The following is a 25,398-nucleotide window of genomic DNA, read 5'->3' as shown; positions in this document are numbered from 1 at the left end:
CAATATGAAGAAAACCCGATCTTGTTATAATACATGATAATACATGCCTTGCTGCCCCTACTGTCACTGGGAAAGGACACTACAAGATTGAACCCAAAGCTAAGCACTTCTCCCATTGCAAGAAAGATCAATCTAGTCGACCAAACCAAACTGATAATTCGAAGAGACTTGCAAAGATAACCAATCATACATAAAATATTATTCATAGATAGACTTGATCATAAACCCACAAATCATCGATCTCAACAAACTCACCGCAAAAGGAAGATTACATCTAATAGATCTCAACAAGAGAGGGGGAGAACATTGTGTTGAGATCCAAAAAGAGAGAAGAAGCCATCTAGCTACTAATTATGGACCCTTAGGTCTGAGGTAAACTACTCACACTTCATCGGAGGGGCTATGGTGTTGATGTAGAAGCCCTCCGTGATCGATGCCCCCTCCGGCGGAGCTCCGGAACATGCCCCAAGATGGGATCTCATGAATACAGAAAGTTACGGCGGTGGAATTAGGGTTTTGGCTCCGTATCTGATCGTTTGGGGGTACGTAGGTATATATAGGAGGAAGGAGTACGTCGGTGGAGCAACAAGGGGCCACGAGGGTGGAGGGCGCGCCTGGGGGGGCGGGGGGTAGGCGCGCCCCCTACCTCGTGGCCTCCTCTTTTCTTTCTTGACGTAGGGTCCAAGTCTCCCGGGTCTTGTTCGTTGAGAAATTCACGTTTCCAAAGGTTTCATTCCGTTTGGACTCCGTTTGATATTCCTTTTCTTCGAAACCCTAAAACAGGCAAAAAACATCAATTCTGGGCTGGGCCTCCGGTTAATAGGTTAGTCCCAAAAATAATATATAAGTGGATAATAAAGCCCAATAATGTCCAAAACAGTAGATAATATAGCATGGAGCAATAAAAAATTATAGATACGTTGGAGACGGATCAGCGTACCCCTTTTTGTCTCTTTTCGTGAGCGAGTATTAAACATTCTCGGAATGGACCGAGAGTTGTCAAGCAGCCTTGGTACACCACTGGTAGACCGCCTGTCAAATTTCGTGCCATTTGGAGTCCGTTTGATACTCCAACGGTTAACCGGGTAACCAGGAAAGCCTCTTTGTGTGTTGCAGCACAACACCCCTCCAAAACGGCCCAATAACCCATCCAAACCATCTTCATGTCCTCCGCCGTCGGATCACGATCGCGTGGTCAAAAACTACACTCCATTTGGACACTCCTACCTCCTCCTACATATAAATATGTGCGCCCCTCCTCCAAATCCGGGTCCCGAAACCCTAAAAATCGCCCCGCCGGCACCGGACATGTCCGGCCGTCAATGGACGAGGTCGCCGCCGCCCCACAGCTACTGCGTCGCGCCATGTGGCCCCCGTCCCGCCCCCATGCCGCGGGCCCGCCATGCCCGCGTCTGGCCCCCGCGGGCCCATCCGCGCGCAGCCGCCGCCCGGATCCTCCCCGCGACCGTGCCCCGCCGCCTCGGTCGCCAAACGCCGCCGCCCCTCGCCGCTCACCTCGCCGCCGGCCGCCGCTCCGCCCTCGCTGGCCACCGCTCTGCCATCGCCAGCCACCGCCACCTCGCCCGCGCGTCGCCACCACCTCGCCCACGCGTCGCCACCACCTCGCCCGCGCGTCGCCACCTCGCCGCGTCGCCGCCTCCTCCACCCCTCGTCTCCGGTGAGCCCCAGATCCGGCGAACCCCCCCAACTCCGGCCGCCTCCCGCACCATCTCCGGCAAACCTCGATCCGCGAGCTTGAAGATCCCTAGATCTGGGAGTTTCGGAGGTCGTTTTTTCCTTTGAGTCCTTTTTCTGCAACATATTATGCCTCTGTTCATCATGCCATAACTCTATGACCGTAGCTCCGTTTCATGCGCATGATATAGCAAAATGTTCATTGGGAGATGCTATTCATTTCATTCCATTGTGGAATGCTTGTTTGAGTTCATCTTGATTCCAAAATCATTGATGCAAGAGTGCTATAAATTGTTAGGTGCCGTTACTTATCAGTTTAGGGTGATTTGTCATTTTTATCACATTTGATGTGTGCATCATATGGGCATGAGCTCTGCATGTGTTTTGAACTATGCCATTCCATCTTTACGTGGGTGATTGACATGTATTTTTGTGATCAATGTGGTGACTAGCACAAGCATGCAAAGTAGCCTTCGTGATATTGCTGATTTTAGGGTCTTAGGATTTTGCTAAGTCTTTTGTGCGCTGTTATTTTTATGCCATGTAAACATGATGCTACAGTGAGATGCATGCTTGTTTTGAGTACCTTCAGTAAGGGTGTTTTGGACATATGGTTATGATCTATCCATCCGTGCCCCTGTTTGCAATTATGGAGTGCCCTAGAATTTCTTAATCTTGCTCTACTTTTGCTATAAAATGTTCCTGGCAGATTGTTTAAATGTTAATCAATTTTGCCATGGTTGTTGTAGTGGATCCATGCATGCTATGAACTTGCTCTTGCCTTGGTTAGCTTCCTGAACATGTCTTATTGCTGATGCTATGTTTATCTTATCATGTAATGCTTTGTGGTGAGTGATTTGAGCTCGCAAATATGCCTTCATAATTCTGTTTATGCCATGTTCTGTTTTCTGCCAAGTCTGAAACTGTTAATAAAACATGCTATGTTTACATGGGTGCCATCATATCTTCTGTGCCTTTTTGGCTCATGATCAGTAAGAGACTTTTGTTCTATGCATTCAGTAGATTCATGCCATGCCTTTTTTTGCTATGATATGTTCCTGTAGCTTGTTATTTGCTTTCTCTAAAGATGACTTCCTGATGTTATTCCTGGAATGTTAGTATTTTCACTGTCTGTGAAGCTGATATCTTTTGCACTTTTGCGATGCTTGTTTGAACATGCTCTTGTGTGATTTAGCCGTATCTCAGTGTTCATGTTTTGTCAAGCATCTTTAGTACATCACTGCCGTATACTTTGTTGTTATGTTGGAGTGCATTAGCTTAGTTTCTCGTTGCATTCTAGATGGCATCATGCTGTTAATCGCAGAATTGTGCCATTCTTGTTTTGCTTGCCATTTGCAAAACGTGCATCCGATTCCGGTGATATTTATATCGATTTCGACCGAAATCATCTCATCTTTCCAACGGCACACTTGGTTTGCCATGTTTATGCCTTGATCATTCTTGTCCTTCCGGAGCATGCATATGCATTGCATATCAGACCCCGCATGTCATGCCATGTTTTGCATCATGTTGTTTGTGCATTGCACCGTGATTGATTGTTGGTCCTTTGCTTGTGTTATTGATTTGGGTAGAGCCAGGAGACGAGTACGTGATCGAGGAACCTGTTGAATACGCTAACGAGGATCAAGCTTTCGTCAACTCTAAGAACTTTGTAGGCAAGATGACCATACCCTCGAAATCACTTCTATCTTTGCTTGCTAGTTGTTCGTTGCTATGCCGCGATACCTACCACTTGCTATATCATGCGTCCCATATTGCCATGTCAAGCCTCTAACCCACCTTTCCTAGCAAACCGTTGTTTGGCTATGTTACCGCTTTGCTCAGCCCCTCATATAGCGTTGCTAGTTGCAGGTGAAGATGAAGTTTGTTCCGTGTTGGAACATGGATATTGTTGGGACATCATTATTATCTCTTATTTAATTTAATGCATATATATACTTGGTAAAGGGTGGAAGTCTCGGCCTTATGCCTGGTGTTTTGTTCCACTCTTGCCGCCCTAGTTTCCGTCATACCGGTGTTATGTTCCTTGATTTTGCGTTCCTTGCGCGGTTGGGTGTTATGGGAACCGCTTGACAGTTCGCTTTGAATAAAACTCCTCCATCAAGGCCCAACCTTGGTTTTACCATTTGCCTACCCACCACTATATACCTTCCCTTGGGTTCTGCAGACTCAAGGGTCATCTTTATTTTATACCCCCGGGCCAGTGCTCCTCTAAGTGTTGGTTCGAACTAGAGTCCTTTGTAGCGCCACTTCGGGGAAACTCGAGGGTTGGTTTTAGTTGTACGGAGTGCTCATCCGGTGTGCCATGAGAATGAGATACATGCGACTCCTATTGGGATTTGTCGGCACATCGGGCGGCTTTGCTGGTCTTGTTTTACCATTGTTGAAATGTCTTGTAACCGGGATTCCAAGACTGATCGGGTCTTCCCGCGAGAAGGAATATCCTTCGTTGACCATGAGAGCTTGTGATGGGCTAAGTTGGGACACCCCTGCAGGGTTTTAAACTTTCGAAAGCTGTGCCCGTGGTTATGGGTAGATGGAAATTTGTTAATATCCGGTTGTAGAGAACTTGACATTTAACTTAATTAAAATGAATCAACTGCGTGTGTAGCTGTGATGGTCTCTTTTAGGCGGGGTCCATGAAGAGAACACGGTCTCGTGTTATGCTTGAACGTAAGTAGTTTCAGGATCACTTCTTGATCATATTATAGCTTCTCGACTGTGCTTTGCTTCTCTTCTCGCTCTCTTTTGCGTAAGTTAGCCACCTTATATGCTAGTGCTTGCTGCAGCTCCACCTCACTACCCCTTTCCTACCTTTAAGTTTAAATAGTCTTGATGGCGAGGGTGTGAGATTGCTGAGTCCCCGTGACTCACATATACTTCCAAATAGATGCAGGTGCCGATGATGCCAGTGCAGGGGACGCTACCGAACTCAAGTGGGAGTTCGACGAGGATTCGGGCCGTTACTATGTTTCTTTTCTGGATGATCAGTAGAGGAGCCCAGTTGGGACAATCGGGGATCTAGCATTTGGGGTTGTCTTTCTTTATTTTGGTTCCGTAATCGGACCTTTGTTTGTACCTTGGATGATGTATGACTATTTATGTATTGTGTGAAGTGGCGATTGTTAACCGACTCTTTATCCCTTTCTTATTCAGTACATGGGATGTGTAAATATTACCCCTCTTGCGACATGCCTACCATGCGGCTATGCCTCTAAGTCATGCCCCGACACATGGGAGATATAGCCGCATTGTGGGTGTTCCAAGTTGGTAATCAGAGCCTTCCCCGACTTAGGAGCCCCCTGCTTGATCGAATCGCTGACATTGTTGAGTCTAGAACAAAATGGTTTGAGTCTTAAGATTATATATATATCGGAGAGTAGGATTCTTTTTACTCCTCAGTCCCTTCGTCGCTCTGGTGAGGCCTCCTGACGTAGAGTTTTGACTCTTCTCTCCTCAAATTTCATGATTTTTTTAGGATCATGCGGGTATCTTGGAATCGTTTTGATGGTTTTGTGACGAGAACATTGTTCTTGGTGCCTCCTGACATTTAGGGGTTGTGGCAGTGTCCCGGAGAATTGAGCTCCGAGGTGTTGTCGTCACAATTTTAGCGTTGCAGTTCTAGTATACCTGAGTTCGCCGACATCGAAAACTCTTTTATGCAGTTGTTGGTGAGATAACCTTGACGCCACCCAGTACTGGGGTGGGAGTTCAGGAGTATTGCCATAACTCGTATAACGGATGCTTTTCGAACGTTGAGGTAAATGATTTCCGAAGGTTTCTTGGTTATGTGTTGAAGGATGGATACAGTTGGATGTAGGATTTGCTAGTTTTGGGTGAGATATTATGCTTCCCCTGTATCCCCAACACCTGATTGCATAACCAGAAAGTTTCGGGAGTTTTATAGGTGGGAATTCATGTAGCTCTAGTATTTCTTCCCGCAGATATTTGGTTTGCGATTGGGTAATCCTTACCACTTATTTGTTCATATCCGTACCTTGTTGCTTTATTTCATCTACCTTTACCTAAGTGGCTTCTCAACTTTATGGACGCGTGATGATTTACTTTGGAATTCATTCGTCCATCCTTGTTCGAATGTTAAGGCTACATGTTGCAATTTCGATTCATTGATTCAGCTTGAATATATGTCCTTCAAGATGCTAACGGATGTCAACCTCTTCAGGATGGCTCCAACGCGTCGGAATCCAAACCCTCCACCACCACCTCCACCTCCGGAGGCATGGCAAGCTATCGTAGCAGCCACCAATGCCAACACTCAGATGCTTTTGCAACTCTTGCAAGAGCGCAACCAAGGGCAAGGCCAAGGCAACAATCAACCTCAGTTTTCTACCCTCAATTAGTTCCTCGCAAACCGGCCGAAGTCCTTCAGCAACTGTGTCGAGGCCACATATGCCGACGACTGGCTCGTGGATATCTAGAAACATTTTGAGTGTAGCAATGTCAGGCCTGAGGACTTTGTCAAGTTTGCTTCATTTCAGCTCAAAGACCAAGCTACTGAGTGGTATCAACAATACAGAGATTCCAGAGGAGGTCGTGTGATTACCTGGGATGATTTCCGCCGAGACTTTAAAGCTCATCACATTCCACAAAGTGTTCCTGAGAGTAAGCGTGGGGAGTTCCGCAATCTCAAGCAAGGCGGCATGTCCGTGTATCAATACCATATCTAGTTTCATAAACTCGCTCGCTTCGCTAAACAAGACGTCCCTGATGAAAAGAGTATGATTTATCAGTTCAGAGGTGGCCTCAGAGAAGAGCTGCAATTAGCTCTCGTGCTTCTTGAGCCGACTAAGTATGATGAATTCTACAACATGGCACTAAAGCAAGAAGCCGCTCAGATTAAGTGTGATGCTTCTAAGAAGAGAGTCAGGGATGCAGTTCAATCTTCTTCTTTAACTCAAGTGGCAGCTAAGCAACAGAAGTTCTGGTTGCCTCCTCCTCCTCCGTTTCGTCAGCCTTATTAGCAGAAGAGTTGTTGGGGATATAGCTACCAGGTATGACCCGCCCAGGAGGGGCCGGGTCAGCCCCAATGGCGGGTCACAAAGGAAGCTCAGTAACATTCAAGGCGATAGTTTATTAAGGTTTATAGAAGGCCTAAGCCCAGAGGCGGCTTAAGGCCCAATATTGTAAACCGCCGTATGTAAGGAAAGACTTGTAAGGAAAGGCATATAAAAGACTCGTAAGGGGCCAAACTAGTATAAAACCTCTCATGTCCTTTGTCCCGATTAAACCCTTTAAGCTTCCTAGTTGCGATGGCCCTACGACTAAGTCCTTTCGCTAGGACATCTGCCGTGAAAATTCCACGACAGTTGGCGCCCACCATGGGGCCAGCGCACGATGGATTTGAGTTCTTGAAGGGCAACTTCGAAGGGCTCAAGGGATACGTTGTGGGCCGGATGACCAAGAGTCGTCACGGCAAGCTCTACATCGACAACGAAGGCTAGGGCCTCGAGGCCGGCTCAATTGACTACGGGTACCGGGTCCCCTTCGGCGGAATTCATGTCTTCATCGGCCGGATCAGCGAATCGGGCCCGGAGCCGGACGTCCACACCAACCTCGTCGAGGCGGCTCAGCACGCGAGATCCGCCCGGGTTCAACCTGCCGTGAGGCATGCCTTCGTGGGTTGTGTCCACGGCAGTGAATACTCTAAAGGATCAGTGGATGGCGGTGAGATGGCCATCTGTTCTGACGCTACGTCATCAACAGGTGAGATGGATTCTTTGTATCAGCTGCATGATGGCATGCTTGGGGGCTGTTCCGATGGCAGCAGTATTCCGGACCCCTTTGAGCCGCCGAATCGAGCTGGAGTCTTCATGGCAGACACTCTGCCCGGGCAGAACGCCATGGCTGCAGCAGCAACAACCACCGGGTCGGCAGCAGCCAGACCAGGAGACCCGTGCGCACCCCGGCTCAGATGCTAATGGACCTCATGGATAAGCTGACGTCTCTGTTGACTGCCGTGGTAGAGCCGGTGGATAAAGCTCAGCATGACGCGGAGGTGGCACGGGTACGCGAAGAGATGGCACAGGCCAAGGAAAAATTAGCAACAAAAGAGGTCAGGATGGTCGCGGAGCGGGCAACTTTGGACGCTCGTGCTCAGCAGCTTCAAGCGGAGACATTCCGGCTCTCGGTGGATCTGAACGCGTCAAACGAGGTCATGAGAAGAAGGCATCAAAAAACTCATTCACGTCTAGCTCTGACGCTCAATCCTAGGAACCTTTTCCATACACCCGGGGCCGGTCCAAATAACCCGCCAGAGGCAAATCGGATCACGACACCCGAAGCACCGGTTCAGCCACAGGCCATGGAACCACTTCGTATGTATACCGCTCCACCTCATTATGCGCCAACACCACTAGGTCACTTCTCCAATCCTTTGGAAAACCTCATTGCTGCGTCGGCTCGTTTGGCGGCTCTCCCGATGGAAGGCGACTCTCTAGCAGCAATCGAAACACGAAGGGTGAGAGAACTTCTTCAGACGGCTCTGGCGTAGCAGGATGCGTACTCTTACAGTCGAGACAGAATCCATTCAACCCCTCGACCGAGCCAGAGCCCGAGCTATAGCAGGCATATGGACTCAGCTGATATGTCAAGCAAAGCTCAACGCCGTAACCAACCGCGCAGGCATGAGCCGGTGCAGGCTGGAACCCTTCACTTAGCGGATCAGGAGAGGATCCAACAAGAGGCTGAGCGGGCGGTTCAACTGGCAGCTGAGCAGGCGGCTCATCAAACTTTTCCAGCTTATCCAGCAACCTCTGTTGAGGCTGGAGTAGCCACAAGAACAGAGGTGTTCCTTGCCTGGTGCTGGCTATACGTAATGAGCGCTTACCAAAAGACTTCAAGGGGCCTCGCAAAGTGCCTAACTACACGGCCGATTTGCAGCCTGGGGCATGGATTGAGAGTTATGAGATGGCAATGGAGCTGTTGGAGGTCAGCGACGCAGCAATGGCTAAGTACTTCACCATGATGTTAGATGGAACGGCTCGCACTTGGTTGAAAGGGTTGCCACCCAATTCCATCGGCTCATGGGCGGAGTTGAAGGCCCGGTTCATTCAGAACTTCAAAGACACATGTAAGCAACCTATGTCAATCGTGGACCTGACTAATTGTAAGCAAGAGGAAGGGGAGTCCACAACCCATTGGGTGCGCCGGGTCAAGGAGATAATACATTCATCTGATAAGATGGATGCTGGCTCGGCAGTCTTAATGTTGGAGAAAAATTGCCGTTTTGAACCTCTGAAGCAGAAGCTGGGGCGGCTCAAGCGTGACTGTAATGACATGGGCCAGTTGATGGCGGCTCTGGTCAAGTATGCTGATTCTGACAGTACCAAGGATCCCGTGTCTGATGAAGAAAAAATAGGGAAGGGAAAGAAGAACGGCAACGGAAAGGGTCACCAGCATAACCCGACAAATCAAGGAGGTAATAAACGTAAGGCTGACGAATTTGTGGCTAACACCAATGCACAGGGAAACAATCAACGGCGCAAGGGTAGGCAACCCCCTCGGTCAGGCGGGTCAGGTCCCACCCTCAAGCAACTATTGAATGAACCTTGCCCAAGACACATCACCCGGGAGAAGCCAGCCACCCATCTGTGGAAGGGTTGTACAATCATGAAGGCATTTAAAAATTCAAACACATTTGATGGAAGTCACGGGCCTGGCGGTGGTTCAGGCGGAGGCGGCTTTCATGGCCCGGGCGCCGGTTCAGGTGGAGGCGGTTTTCACGGTCAGGGCCAGCCGGGTAACCAGGGAGGTTATAATCCACAATCCAGCCAAGGTAATCAACATCAATAGTCCGAATATCAGAGCAGCGTAAAATAGTTGAATAGTGGGCAATACCATGTATTTACCACTAGTTTATGCAAGAGGGACCAGAAGCATCATAAGAGGGCTGTCAATGCCGTTGAGCCGGCGATTCCACGTTATTTGAGGTGGTCTGAACAGCCTATTGTGTGGAGCAGAGAAGATCATCCTCCCCGGGTTGATAATCCGGGTCACCTAGCCTTGGTAGTGGCACCTCAGGTTGGTGGATATAAATTTACTAAAGTGCTCATGGATGGAGGCAGTAGCATCAACATCCTCTACTATGAGACGTTCCGTTGGATGGGATTGGCTGATAAGAGTCTTAAGCAATCCAATACTGTTTTTCACGGTGTTGTGCCTGGCAAGTCGGCATACCCAGTTGTAAAGGTTGAGCTGGAAGTAGCCTTTGGGGATGAATATGATTCCAGGGCTGAGAAGTTAACTTTTGAGGTGGTTAAGATCAAAAGCCCATATCATGCTCTGTTTGGACGGCCAGCTTACGCCAAATTCATGGCTCGACCATGTTATGTGTATCTGCAACTCAAGATGCTGGGTTATAAAGGCACCAGTACAGTACATGGAAGCCGGAAAATAGCCCTGGAGTGTGAAGAAGGAGATGCCGCTTACGCTGAGTCTGTTTGTGCAACAGAGGAGTTAAAGTTTTATAAAGATAATGTTGACCCGGCAGACATGACGTCTTTAAAGAAGCCAACAACGGAGCATGAACCGGTGTTGAAGTTCAAGTCAGCTGACGACACCAAGACGGTTGATTTTGTGCCCGACGACTCATCCATTCAGTTCATCATCAGTGCCAACTTGGATCCAAAATAGGAAAGCGCGCTCATCGAGTTCATCCGTGAGAACCGAGACATCTTTGCATGGAAACTTTCTGACATGCCGGGTGTCCCGAGAGAACTCGCTGAGCACACTCTTAATATTGATCCGAAGTTTAAGTCGGTCAGGCAGTTTCTCCGATGGTTTAACGAGGAAAGGCGCAAGGCCATTGGAGAAGAGGTGGCCTGGCTCTCGGCAGCCGGGTTGATCATTGAAGTCTTTCACCTAGAGTGGTTGGCTAACCCGGTGCTTGTACTCAAGAAGAACGGCACCTGGCATATGTGTGTGGATTACACCGATTTAAACAAAGCTTGTCCAGCTGACCCTTTTGCTCTCCCTCATATTGATCAAATCATTGATGCTACGGCGGGTTGTGAGCGTTTGAGTTTTATGGATGCTTATTCAGGTTATCATCAGATCAAGATGGCAGTCAAGGACCAGGACAAGACAACTTTCATCACTTTGTTTGGAGCCTTCTGCTATGTGTCTATGCCTTTTGGGCTTAAGAGCGCCCAGGCGACTTATCAACGGTGTGTGCAGAATTTCCTTCACAATCAGATTGGGCGTAATGTTCATGCTTATGTGGATGATATAGTGGTGAATTCCAGAAAAGAGGAAACCTTGGTAACAGATCTGAAGGAGACCTTTGATAACCTCCGGGTCTACAAAATGATGCTTAACCCGGTCAAGTGTGTTTTTGGAGTCCCAGCTGGCAAACTCTTGGGTTTTTTGATGTCCAACCGAGGTATTGAAGCTAACCCGGAGAAAATTAAGGCAATCACATCCCTGGCCAAACCAACATGCATCAATGACATTCAATGGCTGGCGGGTCATGTTGCTGCTCTGAGCCGGTTCTTAAGCCGGTTAGGGGAGAAGGCGATGCCTTTGTATCAGATGATGAAAAGGACGGATGACTTTGTTTGGAGTCAAGCTGCAAATTCTGCCTTTGAGGATCTGAAGAAACAGCTTGCTAAACCGCCGGTTCTTGCTGCTCCGGTTGAGAAAGAGCCGCTATTGTTATATGTAGCCACTAACTCACGAGTTGTTAGTGTGGCGATTGTGGTGGAACACAAGGAGGCTGGCAAGGAACATCCGGTCCAACGACCAGTTTACTACGTCAGTGAGGTGTTGATTGAATCCAAACAAAGATATCCACATTGGCAGAAGCTCGTTTATGGGGTGTTCATGGCAAGCCGGAAGCTCAAACATTACTTTCAGGGTCACCGAATCACTATGGTTAGCTCTGCTCCTTTGGGAGACATCATTCAAATAGAGAAGCTACTGGACGAGTCGCCAAGTGGGCCATTGAACTTGGGTCTCATGGGTTGAAGTATGTGCCACGTACTGCGATCAAATCTCAAGCGCTAGTTGACTTTATTAATGACCGGACAGAGATGCAAATGCCAGAGGAGAAACCAGACAACACATATTGGACAATTCACTTTGATGGGTCCATACAGTTGGAAGGCTTGGGGGCTGGAGTTCTATTAACTTCCCCTCGGGGTGACAAATTTTGTTATGTGTTGCGATTGATGTTTCCTTGTACTAACAACGCAGCAGAATATGAAGCCTTGCTCCATGGTTTTCGAATGGCTAAAGAAATGAGTCTAAGCCGGGTCCGGTGCCTTGGCGATTCATATTTGGTGGCTCAACAGGTATCAGGCAAGTGGGATTCCAAGGACCCTCTCATGGCGGCTTATCGCCGTGAGGTCGACGCTGTTGCTGGACATTTTAAAGGTTATCAAGTGGAACACATTGACCGTAGAAAGAATGAAGCGGCTGATGCCTTAAGCCGGTTGGGGTCTCAGCTGAAGCCGGTGCCACCTAACACCTTTTTGGATGTTTTGCATAACCCGTCTGTTAAGTTACCTACAGAGGAAGATTTGGCCGTTCCTGACCCGGAGGCACAGTTGGTGGTGGCTCTCCACGTCATCCCAGATTGGACAGTACCGTTCTTGGCTTACATGACCCGAGGCGAGTTGCCAGAGGATGAGACCCTGGCCCGACAGATAACCTGGCGGTCCAAGTCAATGACGATTTCTGATGGAGAGTTATACCATCGCAGTGCCACTGGAGCGTTTCAACGGTGTGTTTCTCCTGAAGAAGGCCAAGAAATACTTCGTGAGATCCATGAAGGGGATTGTGTTCATCACGCCGGGTCAAAATCTCTTGTGGCCAAGGCTTTTCGTCATGGTTTTTACTGGTTGACGGCTCACACTGATGCAGAAGATCTGGTCAGTAGATGTGATGGATGTCAAAAATTTGCACGACGAGCGCATGTGCCGGCTTAGGAATTGTGGACGATTCCAATCACTTGGCCATTTGCAGTCTGGGGATTTGACATGGTTGTACCTTTCAAAAGGTCCAAGGATAAAAAGACACATCTTTTAGTGGCAGTTGACAAATTCACAAAATGGGTGGAGGCAGAGCCAGTGAGTAAGTGTGATGCAGCCACGGCGGTTCAGTTCATGAAAAAGGCGATCTTTCGCTTTGGTTTCCCACACAGCATTATCACTGACAATGGCACTAATTTGTCCCAAGGGGCTATGGAGGAGTTTTGTCAACGTGAGCATATCTGGCTTGATGTTTCTTCTGTAGCTCACCCCCAATCCAATGGTCAGGCTGAGAGAGCAAATCAGGAAATCTTAAAAGGTCTCAAGCCCCGGCTTATGGTTCCCTTGCAACAGACGCTGGGTTGTTGGGTAGAGGAGTTACCCTCAGTGCTGTGGAGTATCAACACCACCCGTAACAGGTCTATAGGTTAAACACCTTTCTTCATGGTTTATGGAGCGAAAGCGGTGCTGCCTTGCGACATCCATCATGACTCACCTCGTGTGGCGGCTTACTTTGAAGCTAATAATGAACAAGCCCGACATGATGCACTTGACTTGTTAGATGAGGAGAGAGACTTAGCAGTGGCTCGATCAGCAATTTATCAACAAGACCTGCGCCGTTATCACAGCCGCCGGGTTAAGTCTAGGACTTTTCAAGAAGGTGACCTGGTGCTCCGGCTCATCCAGGATCCGTCAGATGCACACAAGCTATCCCCGCCTTGGGAAGGACCCTTTATGGTCAGCAAGAATTTAAACAATGGATCATATTACCTCATCGATATCCGAGAACACAAAGACTCACGTAAGTCGGAGGAGGAGACCCGCCGGCCGTGGAACATTGCTCAACTTCGGCCATACTACACCTGAGCCACCGGCTCTCGTCATGTACATACTTTGACGTTGTATATACTATGATAAGTAATAAAGTATGACCTCTGTCCTTTTCCCTTTCAAAGATTATATATCTTTACTCTTTTTAAAAAAATGACTATTAAGGAGCTGATCATATCCGAATCAAGTCTAACCTTTTTGGTCCGGCTTATGATCGTATTCGAATCTAGCTGTAAACCTCATGATCACTTGGGGGCTTCCTATTCAAACATAGGTCATATTTGAACCAAAGAGAACATAGCTGTCGTAACCCTCTTGATCGGCTCAAAGCCAAACTCACTAGGGGGCTTCTTGATCGTATCCGAATCATAGCTTAACCCCTTTTGGGTCCGACTTGGATCGTATTCGAATCAGGGTCGTTAAAAATCTCTCAAGGTCATTTGGGGGCTTCCTGTTCAAACATAGGTCGTATTCGAACCAAAGAGAACATAACTGTCGGTACCCTCTTGATCGGCGCAACACCAAAGCCACTGGGGGCTATATGATCGTATTCGAATCTTAGCTTAACCCCTTTGGTTCGGTTTATTGATCGTATTCGAATCAGAAACCCCCAACTTTCAGTTACAAAGTTAATTTATATTGAAAACTACTATTTTGCCTTACCGGTCTTTTATTGTCTCAATTTTAAAGGATCAGCACAGTCTTTTCACCGGCTTGACTATTTGACAATAAGCCGCCCAGGCATGATGATCATCAGGCATGAAGAAGCATTGACTTCTCAAAAATGGATTGGATCATCAACCTCATCACCCGGGTCATATAAACCGGTGGTCCAGAGGTACAAAATACAGGTGTGACTGTTATTTATGAACAATTGCTTCTGTGTTAATCAAAGGTTGTTTCAACCTTGTCTATTTTCGCATCTGTTTCTGTTTCTTCTACTATGATAAACCATTGGTTATATACCGGGTGTTCTGACCCGTTCGGTGCTAAACCGCCAAGCCAGTTTTTTCCTTTTCTACAGGAACAGAGCCGAAATATTACAGAGATAACCATAAATGTGACGCATATATTGACATCAGGAAGCAAAGAGTCACACACGGCATCTTATGCACGATGGCATAGGCAAAGTATGCGGTTGTTTCAAGCTAAATCTATTACAAGGCTCTAAAGAGCCAAGGAAGATGGTTCTCACTCTTCCCTTGCCAGTTCACCTCCTTCTGCTGATTGGAAGCTGGGTTTTGACTAGTCAAAACCGTTCACGACAATGAATTCTGCTTCTTAATCAATCAGGCCAGCCGGATCAACTTCCGGAGCAAATGTATGTTGACGAACCGACGGGATTAGATCTGTCACCTTGTAAGAGGGAGTTGCCATCTTCTTATTCTCCAAATCAAAACTCGGCTGATATTTGTCAATATTGGTTTCATCTCCAAGAATGGTAGCCTGAGGTCGAAATCCCCTCACACAAGCAACAAAGTCATCCTGCTCAAATAGAGTCCCGTCTTCCTTCACGATAGTATACCCCCTGGCTACATCCGCCGGGTCTAGATCTGGCACCCAGGCTTTGGAGCGGCTCAGGGTAGTCAAGGCTCCGGCTCTGGCATAGGATCGTTTGACTTCTTGGAACCTGGCGGGTAAGATTGAAAACTTTTTCAAGACATCACTGAGCCGGTTGGGTCCTTGATTGGCAGGAGAGATAGCAGCAAGTGCTCGTTGAGCGCTAGTGTACAACTACTCCACTAAGGTATAGACCGCCTTCAGTTTAGTCACATTATCTTGGCTCAGATTCTTGCTTCGCGGGCCTGCATATATTTTGTAAACAAGGGGTCAGCTGGCGGTTTATATTCCGGGTCAAAAGAAGGTATAAAGGATCTGTACAGATGGCTTACCAAAGATGGCGGAAACCATTTGAGACACCCGGTTCTTTAAACCGGTCAGCTCCGTGGTAACCTCCTCAGGAGCCGCATCAGCTTTTTCGACGCATTGTGTCAGCAGCGTCTTTTCTTCAGCCCAGGATTTCTTTTTCGCAGTCAAGCTGGTTTTTAGTTTTTCTGTCTCAGCAAGACTTTATTGAAGTTTAGAGTCAGCAGACTTCATTTCTGCCTCTTGATCCGCCAGCCGGGTCTTGGCGTCAGTTAATTGGGAACACAATTCAGATAAGGCGTTCTACAAAACATACACAGGTGTGTCAAGGTTTAAACTAAAAGTTCAAGATTCAAGTCTCAAGTACTTTGCACTGCAAAACCACTTGACACTTGGGGGCTAATGTATGCCAAAACAATTTCTTATGACTCTAATATATTTCAAGTCCCAAGTACCTTACAAAGTAACAGCACTTGGCACTTGGGGGCTAATGCATGATATTCAGAAAGTCTCTCAAGATTAAGCCGGATTACAATATTTGCTGGGTTCGGCACAAGACAATTATGAAATTAAGTACCGGCCCATTTATGATCAAGTGAACCGGCCCTTGGGGACTACAGGTGAAGTTTATACTACTTTATTGGACTTTCAGAAAAATCTAAAGGTAAAGCTTTAGCCTATATCATAAGTCTACAGATCATTCAGGTTTTATCATAATCTAAAGACTTGGGGGCTGGCAGAATATAAGTAAGCCGGAAGAGCATACCTCATACTTCATATGCATTTGCTTGACCATCTCGATTTCCGAGTCACGGCTGGAGTGCACATGGCTGAGATAGCTGGACAACACGTCATTGACATTGAGATGGGTGTAATGGGAGACATCAAACCGCACATTCTGCTTCTCTAAGGCTTCTTGTTTAGTAGTGTGTCGAGCTAATATGGTGGGGTTCCCTGGCTCAACAAACCGGCTACCAGTAATCAAGACGTCAGTGTCAAAGGTTGTCGGTGGGTTAGTTGAACTGGATGGTTCAGTTATAGCCGGGTTGAGAGTGGTCTCATCAGCTGACGGTTTAGGAGGGTCCGATTGAGCTGTCACAACCGGATCTTCTGGTGCTTCAGTTTGAGGGGGAGAAGTTGGCATAGCCGGTTCAGGTGCAAGAACTGACGGGTCTTCCACCGGTTTAAGCACTTTGGCCTTCTTGGATTTGGCTTGGCCACTAAGAAAGATTTTATAAGACAATTAGTGCAACGGTGCAATTTTTAAAGACACAGAGGAAAGATGATTTTTTCCTTACCTAGGGGCAGTCTTGAAGGCCGGAAATTGCGTCTGAGATGAGTCGCCAGAAGAGCGACAAACCTCCTTCAAAGGGCAAATAACGTCAGTAACACAAGATAATAGATTCATTAATGAAAACCAAAGAGGAATATAAAAGAGACCTCATTTTGGCGTTTTTGAGGAGTTTGTTGTACAATAAAAGGCGGCTCATCATTGTTCAGGGCTTTACGACGGCTCTCGTGTTGCTGCTTTTCCAAAAGAAAATGAGGGTCCAAATAAGCCAAAGGGTGCGAAAACCTTACTTTTCGGGTTACCAGTCGAAGTTTCTGTCTCGGAAAATGGTATGAGTCGGAGGAAATAATTACCTCTTCTTCTCCGGCCTGACTGGCCCCCGTGTCGTCCTGGCAATAATCAGTGTCAATAAGGTTGTTAAAAAACTGGCCAAGGGAGTTAAGGGCTACCTCCGACTCAGAAGTATCATCGTCAAGCTTTAACAGGTCCTCAGCGGTGCTCTTCTTTTTCTTTTTAGACCTCAGGGTCGTCTTCTTGGCGGTCATGGCGGCGGCTCTAGCCTTCTTGGCGGCTTCATGGTCATACTTGGCTTTCCAGAAGTCAGATTTGGCCTGTAAACAAGTAAACAAGACAAAAGGTCATTGAGGGAGTCCTGGATTAGGGGGTGTTCAGGTAGCCGGACTATACCTTCAGCCGGACTCCAGGACTATGAAGATACAAGATTGAAGATTTCGTCCCGTGTCCGGATGGGACTTTCCTTGGCGTGGAAGGCAAGCTTGGCGATGCGGATATTCAAGATCTCCTACCATTGTAACCGACTTTGTGTAACCCTAACCCTCTCCGGTGTCTATATAAACCGGAGGGTTTAGTCCGTAGGACAACTTCATCATACAACAATCATACCATAGGCTAGCTTTTAGGGTTTAGCCTCCTTGATCTCGTGGTAGATCTACTCTTGTACTACCCATATCATCAATATTAATCAAGCAGGACATAGGGTTTTACCTCCATCAAGAGGGCCCGAACCTGGGTAAAACATCGTGTTCCTTTCCTCCTGTTACCATCCGGCCTAGACGCACAGTTCGAGACCCCCTACCCGAGATCCGCCGGTTTTGACACCGACATTGGTGCTTTCATTGAGAGTTCCTCTATGTCGTCGCTTTTAGGCCCAACGGCTCCTTCGATCATCAACAACGATGCAGTCCAGGGTGAGACTTTTCTCCCCGGACATATCTTCGTCTTCGGCGGCTTCGCACTCCGGGCCAATTCGCTTGGCCACCTTGAGCAGATCGAAAGCTACGCCCCTGGCCATCAGGTCAGGTTTGGAAGCCTAAACTACACGGCTGACATCCGCGGGGACTTGATCTTCGATGGATTCGAGCCACAGCCAAGCGCGCCGCACTGTCTCGATGGGCATGATATAGCTCTGCCGCCGAACAGCGCCTTGCAGGCCGCACACGCATCGGTTCCGACCATTGATTCAGATCCTACTGCATCGATCGAGGATCAGCGGTTGGCGCTGCCTCAGGGGCTGTGATCTCAGAGGCGATCGAGCCGAACTCCAGCCCCGCACTCTGCATGGCCCGTGACTCTGAGGAGCCGGATTCCTTTCCAAACTCCGAGCCCCCCTCGCCCCTGCCGATCGAATCCGATTGGGTGCCGATAATGGAGTTCACCGCCGCAGACATCTTTCATCACTCGCCCTTCGGCGACATACTGAATTCTCTAAAATCTCTCTCTTTATCAGGAGAGCCCTGGCTGGACTACGGTCAGCAAGGTTGGGATATGGACGATGAAGAAATTCAAAACCCGCCCACCACCCACTTCGTAGCCACTGTCGACGACTTAACCGACATGCTTGACTTCGACTCTGAAGACATCGACGGCATGGACGACGATGCAGGAGACGAACAAGAACCAGCACCTGTAGGGCGCTGGAAGGCCACCTCGTCATATGACATATATATGGTGGACACTCCAAAGGATGGAGATGGCGATGGAATAGCGGGGGACGATACCTCTAAGAAACAGCCCAAGCGCCGGCGTCAGCGATGCCGCTCTAAATCCCGCCAAAGAAAAAACGGTGATTCCGGCACGGGAGATAATACTACTCCGGATAGCGCCGAAGAACACCCCCTCCAGCAAGATTTAGCACAGGAGGACAGAGAAGCCAGCCCTCACGAGAGGGCGGTGGACCAAGAGGTTGAGGACGATAATTATACGCCTCCCTCCGAAGACGAGGGAAGCCTCGATGACGACGAGTTCATCGTGCTAGAGGATCTCGCCAAACAAGAGCGTTTTAAACGCAGGCTTATGGCCACGGCAAGCAGCCTCAAGAAAAAGCAGCAACAGCTTAGAGCTGATCAGGATTTGCTAGCTGACAGATGGACTGAACTCCTTGCGGCCGAAGAGTACGAACTCGAACGCCCCTCCAAGAGTTACCCAAAGCGCAGGCTGCTACCCCGACTAGAGGAGGAAGCACCTACATCACCAACGCATGACATGGCCGACCGGCCACCTCGTGGCCGCGACAGAGAGGCCTCTTGGCCCTCCACTCAAGCCATGCCCCGACACCGCGCCAAGCATACTAAGGCACGGGAAAATGCGCCCGACCTGCGCGACATACTGGAGGACAAGGCAAGGCAAACAAGATCGATCTATGGTTCGCGTAGGCGCCCCACGGCACGTGACGGTGATCGTCACTCCGGATGCAATAAATCCGGCCAGGCCGAACTCAACAGACAAAGCTCCTTCGAGCTGCGTCGCGATATAGCCCAATACAGAGGCGCCGCACACCCACTATGCTTCATAGATGAAGTAATGGATCATAAAATCCCTGAGGGCTTCAAACCCGTAAACATCGAATCATACGATGGCACAACAGATCCTGCGGTATGGATCGAGGATTATCTCCTTCATATCCACATGGCCCGCGGTGATGATCTACACGCCATCAAATACCTCCCACTCAAACTTAAGGGACCGGCCTGGCATTGGCTTAACAACTTGCCAGCAGACTCAATCGGTTCTTGGGAGGACCTGGAAGCCGCATTCCTTGACAACTTCTAGGGCACTTATGTGCGACCACCGGACGCTGATGACCTAAGCCACATAATTCAGCAGCCAGAGGAATCGGCCAGGCAATTCTGGACACGGTTCCTAACAAAGAAAAACCAGATAGTCGACTGTCCGGACGCAGAGGCCTTAGCGGCCTTCAAGCATAATATCCGTGACGAGTGGCTTGCCCGGCACCTGGGACAGGAAAAGCCGAAATCTATGGCAGCCCTCACGACACTCATGACCCGCTTTTGCGCGGGAGAAGACAGTTGGCTAGCTCGCAGCAACAATTTAACCAAGAACCCTGGTAATTTGAATACCAAGGAAAAAAGCGACAGGTCGCGTCGGAACAAACAAAAGCGCCGCATTAACAGCGACAGCAACGAGGATACGGCAGTTAATGCCGGATTCCAAGGCTACAAATCCGGTCAACGGAAAAAGCCATTCAAAAGAAATACTCAAGGCCCGTCCAGTTTGGACCGAATACTCGACCGCTTGTGCGAGATACATGGCACCCCCTAAAAGCCAGCCAATCACACCAACAGGGATTGTTGGGTGTTCAGGCAGGCAAGTAAGTTAAGAGCTGAAAACTAAGACAAGGGGCTGTATAGCGACAACGAGGAGCCCAGGAGCCGAACAACGGTGGACAGAAGGGATTTCCCCCGCAAGTGCGGACGGTGAACATGATATACGCAACCCACATCCCCAAGAGGGAGCGGAAGCGTGCGTTACGGGACGTATATGCGATGGAGCCAATCGCCCCAAAGTTCAACCCATGGTCCTCCTGCCCGATCACCTTTGATCGAAGGGACCACCCCACTAGCATCCGTCACGGCGGCTTTGCCGCATTGGTTCTAGACCCAATCATTGACGGATTTCATCTCACAAGAGTTCTCATGGACGGCGGCAGCAGCCTGAACCTGCTTTACCAGGATACAATGCGAAAAATGGGCATAGGTCCCTCGAGGATCAAGCCCACCAAAACGACCTTTAAAGGCGTCATACCAGGTGTAGAAGCCAACTGTACATGCTCAGTCACACTGGAAGTGGTCTTCGGATCTCCGGATAACTTCCGAAACGAGGAGTTAACCTTCGACATAGTCCCGTTCCATAGTGGCTATGACGCACTGCTCGGGCGAACCGCATTTGCAAAATTCAACGCAGTACCGCACTATGCATACCTCAAGCTCAAGATGCCAGGCCCTAGAGGAGTAATCACGGTCAATGGGAACACTGAACGCTCCCTCCGAATGGAGGAGCACATGGCAGCGCTCGCAGCAGAAGTACAAAGCAGCCTCTCCAGGCAGTTCTCCAGATCGGCCTTCAAAAAGCAGGACACTGTCAAGCGCGCCCGGAGTACCCTACAACAAGACCGCCTGGCATGTTCTGAGCTTGCGTAGCAATGCGGCCCCAACCCTAGCCCTCGCGATATAGCGAAACCAGTGCTTCGCGTACATAACTACGCTTTGGAAATACCATGGGCACAGGGGAAGGGGAACTATCACGGCACGCCCGAAATACGGCTTAAACCGCACCAGGGGCTGCCGGATTCCTTTTTTTCTCTTTTTTTCTCTTACTCTCGGGACTCCATACTTTGGATGACCCGTTCGGCAATTCAACTGCCGCACAAACGATGCAAGATCCAGGAAAGCAGACAAGCCACGCCGCATTATGGAACTCCCAGGTGGTCTCTACTGCGAGCAGTATACCTGTTTTTTAATACAATTTCGCGGCCTGCCCCTGGCCAGGACATGTTAAATAGTCCAATTTCTTTTGCTTATCACACTATTTGTATCGTTCCGCTTTCATAGCGGCCTTTCTATAAACAATGCATAGCTTTTTGTCTATTTTTTGCATTATCCTCTTTTTATATATATGTTTATCAATAACATGTTGCATCCGTACACTGTGGTACGACAAAAATACGCCAGGGGCTTCAGTACCCATCAATATGGTGTGAGAAGTCCGTACACTTTCACAAGTGTGGCACCCCGAACTTATAGCACTATATGCATCGGCTCCGAATCATGATTTGGGTCAATAGTTGGGTTTGCCCGGCTCCTATGTTTTGGTGCCTTATGTTCCGCTATATCGGCTAAGGTAGCACTAGGAGAACTACTGCGATTGTGCCCCAATTGAGCTGGGCTGAGCACCTCAGTAGAGAAAGCTAAAACTGACTGTCATGATGAGGCGAGAGACCGGTCGCTGTTCGAGAGGTTTTTCGAGTCCTTAAAGACTTATGCCGCTTCGAGCGAGGAACCGGCTTTGTTCGGCCAAGGCGTGGATAGCGCCCCGAACTCGGTCTTCCGAATACTAGGGGCTTCGCCGAAATTTAAAATTATAGAGTTCTATGGCTAAGTGAGAGTGTTCAAGCATTATAGTCCGATTGCCTTGTTCGTTGTGCTGAGCGCCTCCCTCGACGGACCCAATCATGGGGAAAAGAGCGCTCAGGTTTATCCCGAACACCCCAGCACTAGTGGCATGGGGGCAGAAGCCGACGACTGGCCATCTCTCAATTTTTTGATAAACGGCCGCACAGAAAGTAATATTTTAAATTCAAGCATTGATTAGCGCATATGAACAAGTTTTCAGCGCACAGGATAACACGAGCGAGTTCATTCAAAAATTACATCCTTGGTGCTTTCATCCGCCATAAGGCGGGCACCGGCCAGAACATCCTTGTAATAGTTCTCGGGCTTGCGATGCTCCTTCCCCGGCGGCGGCCCGTCCCTCACAAGCTTCTCACCGTCCAGCTTACCCCAGTGCACCTTTGCACGGGCAAGGGCCCTACGGGCACCTTCGATGCAGACGGAGCGCTTGATGATCTCGAGCCTTGGAGAAGCCTCCACCAGCCGCCGCACCAGTCCGAAGTAGCTCCCAGGCAGGGCCTCTCTAGGCCACAGCCGAGCTATGAAGCCCTTCAGGGCCTGTTCGGCCGCCTTGTGGAGCTCGACCAGCTGCTTCAGCTGGTCGCTCAAGGGCACAGGGTGTCCGGCCTCAGCGTACTGAGACCAGAACACCTTCTCCGTCGAGCTGCCTTCCTCGGCTCGGTAGAATGTGACGGCATCAGATACGCTGCGGGGAAGATCTGCGAATGCCCCTGGAGAGCTCCGGATTCGGGTAAGTAACAAGTAGTTTACTTTTATATGTCTGCTTTGCATAGAGAATGCCTTACCCGCCACTATCTTTTTCACCGCATCCAATTCCTGGAGGGCCTTCTGGGCTTCGGCCTTGGCAGATTTGGCAGTTTTAAGGGCCGCAGCAAGCTCGGACGCTCGCGTCTTCAAGTCGAGCTCCAAACTCTCATGTTTTTTCATGAGAGCCTGAAGCTCTTGCTGCACCTCGCCGACCTGCGCCTCAAATTTCTCCCTCTCGGTGTGCTCCGTGGCCGCTCTCTTCTTGGCCTCGGACAACACCTGCTTGAGGGTCGCCACCTCAGTTGTGGCCCCTACAATAAGCAGTATACTCCTGTCATTTTTTGCAATTGCGTCTTCTTATAGGAATTTTTTTCTATAAGGTATCTCTTACCTTCTTTCTCCTCGAGCTGTCGTTTGGCAAGGCCGAGCTCTTGCTCGGTCCACTCGAGGCCCTGCTTCAGGGCACCCACCTCCGCAGTCAGTGCGGCGGTGGCCAGCAGCGAAGCCTGCATACGTATATTGACTCCTTTTTAGTTAGACTCCTGCGATATTTAATAGATCCTCTATTCGGCTTTTCTTTCCAAACGCCAAACAGAGCATCAGGGGCTACTGTCTATGCGGTAATATTTTTACGTATTTCTACTTACCTCGAAGCCTGTTAGAAAGCTAGTGCAAGCTTCAGTAAGTCCGCTTTGGGCGGACCGAACCTTCTGGACAATCGTACTCATGATGGCACAGTGCTCCTCGTCGATGGAGGCGCCCTTAAGCACCTCCAGCAGATTGTCCGGCGCCTCTGGTTGGACGGAGGACGCCAGCTCAATAGGCTTGCTCCTCTTGGCAGGAGTTCGCCTGCCGCGGTCCGGAACCGTTGATGATTCCGGCGCGGTGTCTGGCTTAAAGCCAGACTTGGAGGCCTGGGGGGGTCTTGTCCCCTTTACTCCTGGAGTCCGGGAGGTCGCCTCGCAGCTCCTCCTGGACCACCTCCTCTTGCCCCGGAGCTTGCCGCGACGCCACTTCGGTGTCATCCGCAGCACAGGGGGAGGCAGCGGGCGGAACTGAATTCACGTCCGATGAATCCAGGGAGCGGCTCGACGACTCGTCGAGCCCGTCCTTGGGCGGGCTGCATGATTATATTCGACATTATGGGAAGCTGCGCAACAAAAGGAATATCATGAGTTACTCTGGTATCCGAACACTTACGATTTCGCCGGACGCTTGGCCTTGTCCGGCCACTCCTCTTCGTCCTCGTCGGTGTCGGGGCGTAGTCCGGCGGAGGGTTTTTCCTCTTCTTGGACCCTTCGGCCTCCCCTACTAGGGCGGCCTTCCTCTTCTTTCCTCCCCCCGCTGGAGGGGGAGAGGTCTCTTCTTCCTCCTCCTCGTCTTCACGGGAGGAGTGCGTCTCGGACTCATCGGACGACGAGTCCGACACCACCATATGCCGGGAACTCTTTCAAGTCCCCGTGGCCTTCTTCTTCTTGGCCTTCTTCTCCGGCACCACATAAGGTGCCGGAACCAGCAGCTTCACTTGGAGAGCAGGGGCTGGGTCTTCGGGCAAGGGAGCCGGACAGTTAATCAGTCCGGACTTCTCCTGCCAATCCTGTCAAAGGTGAGGGAGTTTAGATCCCGCATAGAGTCAAACTATAAAGAAAACTTAACATCCTACAAAAGATGAAAATATTTTACCTCACCAGCAGGACGCTGCGAGCTGAATCCGCGGTCTTCGGAGGCGGATGTGGGAGCCTCGGCGCCTTTGGTTAGCCCCTTCCAGACATCTTCGTATGTCGTGTCGAAGAGCCTGCTCAGAGTTCGGTGCAGCGCCGGGTTGAACTCCCACAAATTGAAATCCCGTTCTTGACATGGAAGGATCCGGCGGACGAGCATGACCTGGACTATGTTGACAAGCTTGAGCTGCTTGTTTACCAGGGACTGGGTGCATTTTTGCAGTCCGGTCACCTCTTCTTCATCGCCCCATGGCAAGCCCGTCTCCTTCCAGGACGTGAGCCGCATAGGGGGTCCGGATCGGAATTCAGGGGCTGCGATCCACTTCGGATCGTGTGGCTCGATGTTGTAAAACCACCCTGACTGCCACCCCTTCAAGGTCTCCACGAAGGAGCCCTCGAGCCATAGCACGTTGGCTATTTTGCCCGCCATGGCACCTCCGCACTCCGCCTGGTTGCTGCGCACCACCTTTGGCTTGACGTTGAAAGTCTTGAGCCAGAGGCCGAAATGGGGGCGGATGCAGAGGAAAGCCTCACACACGACGATAAACGCCGAGATATTGAGGATGATGTTCGGGGCCAGATCGTGGAAATCTAGGCCATAGTAGAACATGATCCCGCGGACAAATGGGTGGAGAGAAAAACCCAGTCCGCCTAGGAAGTGGGGAAGAAATACTACCCTCTCATGGGGCCTTGTGGTGGGTAGAAGCTGCCCCTCCTCAGGAAGCCGGTGCGCGATGTCTTTGGACAGGTATCCGGCCTTCCTTAGCCTTTTGACATGGCCCTCCGTGACG

This window comes from Triticum urartu, chromosome 6A (genome assembly GCF_056163025.1).
Source record: "Triticum urartu cultivar PI428250 chromosome 6A, HENAU_Tu73, whole genome shotgun sequence".
Lineage (NCBI taxonomy): Eukaryota > Viridiplantae > Streptophyta > Magnoliopsida > Poales > Poaceae > Triticum > Triticum urartu.
Note: the sequence above shows the minus strand (reverse complement) of the source record.